Source organism: Ipomoea nil, unplaced genomic scaffold (genome assembly GCF_001879475.1).
Source record: "Ipomoea nil cultivar Tokyo-kokei standard unplaced genomic scaffold, Asagao_1.1 scaffold1277, whole genome shotgun sequence".
NCBI lineage: Eukaryota > Viridiplantae > Streptophyta > Magnoliopsida > Solanales > Convolvulaceae > Ipomoea > Ipomoea nil.
This window is the reverse complement of record NW_017617705.1, coordinates 231,184-241,488: the sequence shown is the minus strand read 5'-3', so window position 1 is coordinate 241,488 and position 10,305 is coordinate 231,184. Positions and strand designations below refer to the sequence as shown.

The following is a 10,305-nucleotide window of genomic DNA, read 5'->3' as shown; positions in this document are numbered from 1 at the left end:
GATGCTTAGTAGGGTTTCCATACTAAGATTGAATAAGACGCAGAGTAATAGAAAGATCAATGACTGATAGACGACCGATCGATGAGAGGAAAACCACAGATGTAGAACGAGAGAGAGAAATCGATGAGAGATTTGGGAGAAATGAAGAACGAGAAACACATATCGAAGAGAGATAAATTAAATCAGAGATGAGAAATGAAGAACGAGAAGCAGAGATGTTCTACGGCTTTCGAAAGTGGAAATGCTATTATCATCATCATCATCATAACCATCACCATCACCATCACCATCACCATCATCATCATCATCATCATCAGGGGTGGGCACTTCGGTTCGGATAAACCGATCCGAACCGATCCGAACTAGTAATAGAAAACCGAATGGTTCGGGATTTTGTAACCCGAATGGTTTAGTACCGAACCGAACCGAAACCGAACGGTTTGACAAAAACCGAACCGAACTGAACGGAATGCTATATATATAATTTTTTTAATAAATAATAATAATAATAATAATAATAATAATAATAATAATAATAATAATAATAATAATAATAATAATAATAATAATAATAATAATAATAATAATAATAATAATAATAATCTTCACCCAATAATAATAATAATAATAATAATAATAATAATAATAATAATAATATACTTAATCAAGTTACGTGAAGTATTGTATTTAACAAATAGAGTAATTAATATGTTGTATAGCAAAACATTATAAACAATTTCTTAGAAGATTTAATCACATTTTTGGTTATGTTGTTCGAGTATTTCCTACTTCGGTATGTGTTCACTCAATTTTTCTTATTAAATTGTAAATTTGGTCTCTCTAGCTACCAGGCCACAGCCAACTAGATCTGGACCATTATTAATTGTGCATTTGCAGTTGTATAGTTGATAATGGACTAGATCTGACCATTGATCTCTATTTATTAATAGACACTAGTACAAAATTGAGAATAGACGCACCACTTTACATGTCACCTTTATAGTGAAGGTGTTGTGGAAAGAAAATGGTACAACTTTCCGCGACTCCAACTAGGAACAGGTGCCTCAAAAATTATATTATTAAAATAATAATAGAGAAATCCGCGACACCAATTGAAAAAAGGTGCCACTAATATTATATTATTAAAATATTAATAACAGTATCCGCGGCACCTACTAAAGAAGGTGTCGCGGATATTATATTATTAAAATAATAATAATGGAATCCGCGGCACCCTCAACAGAAGGTGCCGCGGATACCATTTTATTATTTAAATAATATAAAATTAAAAAACCCCCAAATCGCACTTCTTTCTTTCTCTAGACTTCGCCATTACTAAGTAAGCGATGATGCTTCTGGAGACAGAGAGAGACGGATCTGAGGGGTTGTGACGGAGTGTGGATACTATGAAGATGAAGAAGAAAAGTTGTGCCGGATAGCCCACGCCCTCCGGTAGCCGCCAACCGCCTCGCCTCTCCTCGCCGCCCCTCGCCGCCAGCAGCCACAGCAACAACGATCGCCATCACCAATCGCCTCCTCGCCGCCTCGCCACCAATCGCCACCAAATTCAAGGTAGGTCATTTAAAATTTGTAATTTTCTAGATCGTGAATGCAGTTTTCAACACTTTGAATATCAATTTTGCTTTCTTTATTGGGTTTGAGGTTTTGAACATATCACTGTGTCAGCATTTTTCTCTTCAGATTTGAGGTTGGCGGTGAGGCGGAGGGCGAGGGAGGGCGACGGCGGTCTTCCTCCGGCGAGGTTTGCTCTCTTCATTTTCTCTCTTGTTTTAAAAAGGTTTTCGATCCATCTCTCAGGCCTAGCTTCTCCAGATCCGGTGGCATCGAGCTCCAGATCTGGTGACACTATTTATGTTGTGCCACTGTCAAATTAAATGTTCTATTTAGGTGATTCCACCAAGTTAGGGCTTCTCAAAGAACTTCCTGGTGCAGAAACGAATTTGAAACTCTTTGAGGCAGATATATACAGACCAGATGAATTTCACATATATATATATATTTTTTCAAGTTTCTTTTTGGTTCTTACCGGCAAAACTTTCTTGTCTCTTGTACATTTTAATTAAAATCTATTAGTAGTATGTTTTCCTTCATTTTGGTTGCCCTGAGTAATATTTTCAGTGGAACCTTAAGCAGTTTTTTAAACCAAAAGAGGTTGAAATGACTTTGTGCATTGGTCCTTCTTGGCATGGAGTACACTTGCCTCTTGGGAAAATTTTTACTTCTAATATAAATTACCATTTTATGCTCTTCCTGGCTCTTCTTAAAAACCTGCATTTCTGATCAACAAATTTCAAATTATCCACATGCCAATGGTTCTTGTTTATTTGGTATTTACATTTTCAATGACAAACTTCACTTTATTTAACATTTTTTTTTTTGTTGTTGCAACAGCCTCAGTAAAGCTCATGTGTTTGTCAGTGGACTCAAAGGGACTGCTATAGAGGTACTTCAAAAAACTTGCTAATAATTTTATGGTGATATACTCTTGACTCTAGTACATTGTGGTTACATGGACCGTTTTCCTAATTGGAATATGCTGTATGGAACATCTGTTGGGTTGCCGTTGGAACTCTTAAAGGATTTATTTTAGACTCTCATTAGGAGTTATATTTGCTTGAATAAGAAACTGCAGAGTATTTCCTTTATCTATATTTGCAGTTCTGCAAAAATATTGTTTTAGCTGGAGTTGGTAGTTTGACGTTGAATGACGATCGCATGGTGACCGAGGAATTACTTTCTGCTAATTTCCTCATTCCCCCAGATGAAAATGTTTTCGGTGGGAAATCTGTTGCCGAGCTCTGTTGTGATTCTTTGAAAGAATTCAACCCTATGGTTTATGTTTCTGTCCAAAAAGGTTAGTTTACTTTATGAGTTTTGAGACTATTGAAACAGCTTGCATAGAATGCGAAACTGAGGGAAGAAATTGATTAAGTCACTTGTGGTCTTGAATGATTAGGTAAATGCAACTCCTGATGGCTCGAGGGTTTTGCCAATCCAGCTTTAATAGTGTATGGTGTACATGTTGAGCTTGTTTGGTCTCAAGCTACTTCTGGCAGTTATATACAATACAGGCTATTATGGTATATTTCTCCACATTCTCTCATATATCCGTGTGTACGTATATCTATCAGAAAAATGAATTTGAAATCATTCTATTCTCTGTTCTTACAGTAAGCAGTGTTTCATACTTGTTCCTATAACTATGTACACTGTTTTATACTCATCCACCATTTATTTATTTTGTGGGTGGGAAAGGAATAGTGATCCTTTTGGTGTGTTCAGTATTATTCTTTTTGTAATCTTCATTGCCCCTCACTTTTTTGTGCGATTATTTCCTTAATGCAGTATTAGCGGTATATATGGTGAGAATCCATCAGACCATTTGAAGGAAGACGATAATCTCTCAAATCAATGTGGTGTAGGCTCTTTAAAACGGAAAATTTATGGTGGTATTTTGGATATAAACAGCTTAAAGATGCTCAAGAGAAAAGAGATGTATTTTTTGTCCTCTGTTTTCTGATTCATAACACTAAGCCAGTTGGCCACCAGGTATTTCTCTTACACTTTGTTTCTTCTGCATGCACTCATTCTTATTATTGCATTGTGTGCAATTTTATTATTATTATTATTATTATTATTATTATTATTATTATTATTATTATTATTATTATTATTGAATTGCAGGATCTTGTTGGGCTGGTCATCTCAATGCTGTTACTTAGAGATTTTAGCTTAGTGCTGCTTACATTCCTCCAGTTGTATTCAGTATCTCTCTTCATTGTCACTTTTTTTTATTAATAAATTTATTAGTCTAGGATACATTGGCTAGGAATAATTTCTATGTATTTGTGCTATGAAAGTGGGAGTTTATTTATTGTTTTAAAAAAAATTAGTTGCCTCTCTTCTCTCTCTTTCTATATATATATATATATATATATATATATATATATATATATATATATATATAAAAAAAAAATAAAGAGGTATCTGCGACACCCTCTGTGAAGAGGGTGCCGCAGATAGACTAATTTAAAAAAAAATAAAAAAGGTTTTCCGCGACACCCACCTGTGTGTGGGTGTCGTGGATATGTATAATAATAAAATAAATAAATGACTTTCTGAGGCACCTGCTACGTAGCAGGTGCCTCGGAAAGTCTATATAAAAAAAAAATAAAAAATCAATTGACAGCTTTCCGTGACACCCTATACGGGTGCCTCGGAAAGCTAACCACTTTCAGTGGCTCTAGAATTCGAGTCACCTGCACAGGTGACTCGGAAAGTGTTTTATGGGTGACTTGGAAAGTATTTTTTGTACTAGTGAGATCAGATCTATCTACATGAACTCATTGGAAAGGGGTGGACTCACTATATATATATATATATATATATATATATATATATATATATATATATATATATATAGAGAGAGAGAGAGAGAGAGAGAGAGAGAAGAAAGTTCAAATGCGGCGGGGTCTTCCCGTGCGGCGGTGCGGCGAAATTTTAGAATACGCCAACAGTGTTAACAACATACACCAACAGTGTAAGGGAAACACACCACAATGAAATGTAAAAAAAACACCAAAAAATATACAACAGACCCAAAAAAATATACCATATAACTCAACACCCCAATGGTGTATTTTCGAACACTGTAGATGTTTTTACTAACACCTAATGGTGTGTTTTTGGTGATGCGTACCTAATTTGTTTGTGTTGTTGTGGTGTATTTTTCTAACATTGATGAGGTATATTTGTTGAACTATTGGTGACGCCGCACCATAAGACACCGCCGCACTTGAACCTTCCCCTCTCTCTCTCTCTATATATATATATATATATATATATATAATTTAATTACTAGCTTAGCTAGCTTCCATACAAATTAAACAACGTAACATACATCAACTAAATGCATGCAGGAGGACATCTTCTGCCATCATACATTGATACAAGATCTGCTGTGGAACACCCTTCAATACTGCACTGAGCCCATGATGAGGCGTTGGCCATTCAAAAAAATTAGAGAAATAGCTGTGAGAAAAGTAATCAGCCACATGCGCTATGGAGCTGAAGTGAGCAGATACATTACCACTGGTGCAGTGGAAAAGGTTTGAATACACCAAATAATATATATATTAATGGAAAAGTATATATATAGATGAGGATTGATTACCATAACACAACTACTAATAATAATAGACTCCTAACACTTCCCTCAAACATAAGATTCGTGCGCAACAACATTGAGCTTGCCACAAAGAAAGATGAACCGTGGTTGACTCCGTTAGACCCAAGACTACCGTTTAAATTTCAAAGTAGTTTCAAGTTATGCTATCATGTTGGTTTGTTACTTAAAAGCCTGTTTTTAACCATGGTCAATTGTATGTAGCAGTTTTTAGGGTTAGTAATGTTGATGGTCAAGTCTTAATTTGTGGTGAATCTGGACTTCTTCTAAACACTACTCAAAATGTAATTTAAAAATAAATTTTTAATAATGTGTAATTATTTTTATTTAGGGAAGGTGGATCAATTATATTTTATCAATTTACTATATCTTTAACTTTACCGGTACTATTTCTTCAATTTATCAAAATGTTATATCTTGAGCCCTAATAATATGACCATGCATTGCACGGGAAAACGAATCGTTGCTTTTTTAAATTACAAATTGAAGATATCCTTTCTGAAAGGATGTTAAGTTTAAATAACATAGTTATTTTTTATCATTGTTCCAAAGTTTGCCCCTTCGTTTTTCTATAACAGTCCTGATTCTGATTCAATTCTACCTCTATATAAAGAGGTCGAATGACTTGCAGAAGTACAACTTGAGACTATGAGAATAAGTAATACTCTGAACCAAAAATATGCCTTCTCCTATGTATCTGTTGAGGGAATCAATCCACTCACTCCACTGCACACCAAAAGAGCAATAAGGTTAGATTACCATAAGTTAGAGGGATCATGGCCAATTATGTGTAGCATGTTGGCCAATTATATGTAGCAGTTTCTAGGGTGTGTAATCCTGATGGTCTTAAAGTCTTAATTTGTGGGGAATAGAGGTCTTTTAAACAATACTCAAAATGTAGTTTACAAAGAAATCTATAATAATGTGTAATTGTTTTATTTATGGAATGCCAATAAATTATATTTTGTCTATTTATTACATTTAAAATCTTATTGGTCCTATATCTTCAATATAACAATCTTTTATATATCGCACCATAATATCATGGTCGTGCATCGCACGGGGCAACTACTAGTAATAATAATAATAATAGTATTGGTAATGGGAATGATCAAAGAGCAGAATGATTCACAGGTTCTCTGTTGAAATGGCTAGTTTAGGAGTTGAGTTTAGATCGGGTGTTGACTTTTGGAGCTTAGCTTGAGGTAAGTTTTTATATTTGTCAAAATTACTTTGCCCTATCAAATGTGCTATTTATCTGATTTGTGTCCTTAATATTGTTTTGAAAATGTGTTTGCGTTTAAATGTGTGATAAATAGCAAATGTGTATATTTTTGGCGTTATCCTATGATTTACAAAGTATGAATGTGTATGGTTATATATTGAGGAGATTATGGGAATTTTGTGAGTATGAAACTACATTTATTTTTGGGCGATATAAAATATAATTTATATTGGAAGATATGAAATTGTATTTATTTTTGGAGGAAATGAGTAATTTAGAGAAAATGTATTATTTTGTATACTATTATTATAACATCCCACTTTTCTAACTCTTAATTACAACTCTAAACAACCAATTAAATAAACTAAGCAGCAGAATTAAAACTAATAAGATAACCAGTGGGAGTGTCACCGCCACAACCACCACTCCGTGGTGATTGCACAGGCTAAAGGGATAAAACTAGAAATAAAGTAAAAGTCTGGCATCTATCATAAAAACTAAAAACATAAGGGGGAAATAACGTCACCCCAATAGTCTACAACATCCTCAAAACCATAAAGTCGATAAGTCTAAAATCTATAACATAATCATCAATAAAACTAGAGTTTAGATATCTCTAACTACGAGACTAATCTAACTCGACTTCTTCACACTGCTGGGCCCACCTGAAAGGGGTTTTGCAAGCAACACATAGACAAATAGGAAAACACTCGTTAGCACAAAGCTAAGTATAACCACACTCAACCCTGTAATGCATTCTAGCATTTACTTAGAAAACATTTGATTTCTTTATAACAATAAGCTCATCTCAAATCATCTTTAGATTTATCACATTCTTTCTAGATGCTTGCACCCTATAATATCAGCTGGCATGCTTATATATGTATAAGACTGTTCACATAGATTCATCAACATATAAACTTCTCAAATAACTTAACAAGCAATTCATGCTTACAGATATGATCATGCTAATAGACCATATAACAGGTGTTCTCATGCTTTCACATTGTCATCACATAACTTGATAAATAGAGCTTCTTGTACAACAAAATAATCATGCTCGATGAAAAATCTTAAGTCAACCTTCCCATTATAAAATCTCATACGATACTCTACTCACATGCAATCTCGTGTAATACTATACATCACTCTCATATGCAATCTTGTGCAAAGCTATAAACATATTCATATGCAATCTCATGAAATACTATAATCATTCTCATATGCAATCTCGTGCAATACAATAGGTCATACTCATATGCAATCTCGTGCAATACCATACATCATACTCATATGCAATCTCGTGCAATACTATACATCAAACTCATATGCAATCTCGTGCAATACTATACGTCATACTCATATGCGATCTCGTGCAATACTATACATAATTCAAATAGGCAATCTTGTGCAATTCAATAATCGTACTCATATGCAATCTCGTGTAATGCTATAATCATACTTCTTATGCAATCTCATGCAATACTATATACATACTCATATGCAATCTCGTGCAATACTATAATCATACTCTTATGCAATCTCGTGCAATAATATAAACATACTAATATGCAATCTCGTGCAATTATATACTCATACTCATATGCAATCTCGTGCAGTAATATACATATATATTGATTCTGTTTCTTACATACCGGACTTGGTTATTTGCTTAAGCATGAAAGTTTGGTTATTTTCCTAATTAATTCATTCATATATCGGCTAAGAACTTTCATATTACTACTTAATTATTTGATCAATATGCATCATTTGGATATTTGTTATTTGATGGAATATTTTGAAACTTGCAATTGACGACCTTATTTGATCGATAATTGCTCACTTTTCTTAATTATGATTGTTCGATTATTTTGATAGTTAACTTACTTATAGCTTGATAAGTACTTACATGAGTTTGCCTGAAAGTTGTGGGAACGTAACTTTATTCTTTAGGAGGGGAGTAATGTGATGTGTGATCCTTATGATGTCTTGAACTTTCGCTTAAGTCTTTCGTATTCCTTGTTCATATCATAATAATGTTATTCCTTGATGTTTACCATGAATTCAAGTCCCTTTTGTTGTTCATATAAGTGTGGGATTCTTTGGACTTAAATTTGTGCATTCTTGGGACTTTTCCCAAAGTGATTCCTTCTTCACAGTCACGTTCCAGTGGAACCTTGGCAGGAGGTCGACCTCCCACCACGTGCCCACTGTCACGTTCCAGTGGGACCTTGACAGGCGGTCGACCGCCCACCTCGTGCCCACTAGTACGGTATGTTTTCTTGACTTCTCGTTTTATTGATCCATTGTGTGATTGTATGTCTTCCTTGATGATTCCTTATGTGTTTAATATGTGAATAACAATCTATACTTGAACATGAAGGTTGGATTATTTCATAATTATATACACATAATAGATAAATGCATAGGTATGTAGGAGCGTATATGTGCACGTTACATAGTAATCCTTGTCCCCTAACTCTATTACCTAATATCGTCATAAACCCTATTACATGTTGGGCCCAACACTATACTCGTAGTTCTAATATACGTATACATAGTTATACATATATGTACCAAGTTTTGACCTTGAAGACAATCTGAGAGGAACCGGGAGAAATCTGTGAGACCTAAACCAAGTGGTCACTTCAAAACTATTTTTGAAAGAAATCCATCTTGACCCCCCCCCCCCCCCCCCCCCCCCCCCCCCCAAACTATTTTTAAAACTATCCTTCTAGACTCTGGTCCATGTTGCATGGTGGACCACAAGCTTCCAATGCCTTGTTTAATACCCTTGACCACTAAGATAAGGACCCCGTGAACAAACATTTATACATAAATAGGTATATCCCTACTATTCTAATTATATTCCCCTAAACTTCTATTATATATATATATATATATATATATATATATATATATATATATATATATATATGTATATATATATGTATATATATATATATATATATATATATATATATATATATATATATATATAGGGTGAGGATCAAGTGAGGATAGTGTCTTAGGTGAGGATTGTGGATTATTTTTATCCTTCGGATGAAAGAATTGAATGGCTGAGATTGCACAAAAGCTGAGATATAAAACACACTTAAATAGATAGTAATGGTAGAAGTAATAAAGGTAGGGGGTAAAAAGGTAAATCTTAATGTGAATGTGTCACTCTCGCACAAGGTAAGAGCGAAAAACCCGAATCCTTAGGGTTGACACCATTTTTGTAGTTCAGATGTCGATCTCCCACAACCAATTGAGCCAAGGCTTTGCACAATCAAGCACGACCCTTGTAGAGTAGGCGACAACACCATCATCGGCACTATGGCTCCGCACTGGCTCACTATGGCTCCGCAACTGATTGAAATAAAACTTCAATGTATATAAAATGAAACTAAATATGTTATAGTAACAGAGTTACTTTACGCAGAATAGGTGCCACATTTATTTTTTTTATTAAAAGAAACGACACTGTTTGAGACCATGGTCACTATATATTACTGCCTAACTAGGATCATCCTCGTATACAAAGGGACAAATTTAATATTATTTGAACCAAATTTACTAGCAGCTAATAATTAAGAGATTAAAATGTTTTTTTTTTTTTTTCTGTTGAAAGTTTAAGTTTTGTACGTGGATTATAGTAATGCAATACCAAAATTTTAAATGTAAGTAGAATTGCAATTAATTTTTTATTTTTTGGTGGTGAGGGAATATTGCAATCACTATTCGATGGTGTGCACGGGATAACCCCACCTTTTGATCCTAGCTATCAAAAAATTACGAATAAACTAGCCTATAACTTGAAACCTTGTAATTACCAAACCAATTAAAAGTGTTACCAACTCAGCTAGGGTAA

The 10,305-nt window shown here is 34.2% G+C and overlaps 1 long non-coding RNA gene across 2 annotated transcripts; it reads left to right on the top strand.

Moving 5' to 3' along the window:
* Nucleotides 1-2,996: 2,996 nt before the first annotated feature.
* Nucleotides 2,997-3,875, top strand: LOC109184666. Of its 2 annotated transcripts, XR_002054846.1 has the most exons (3): nt 2,997-3,101; nt 3,367-3,570; nt 3,706-3,875. It is a non-coding gene; the product is annotated as an uncharacterized LOC109184666 (long non-coding RNA). The 2 variants fall into 2 exon arrangements; XR_002054847.1 differs by lacking the exon at nt 2,997-3,101 and having other exon boundaries at nt 3,308-3,570.
* The last annotated feature ends 6,430 nt before the right edge of the window (nt 3,876-10,305 follow it).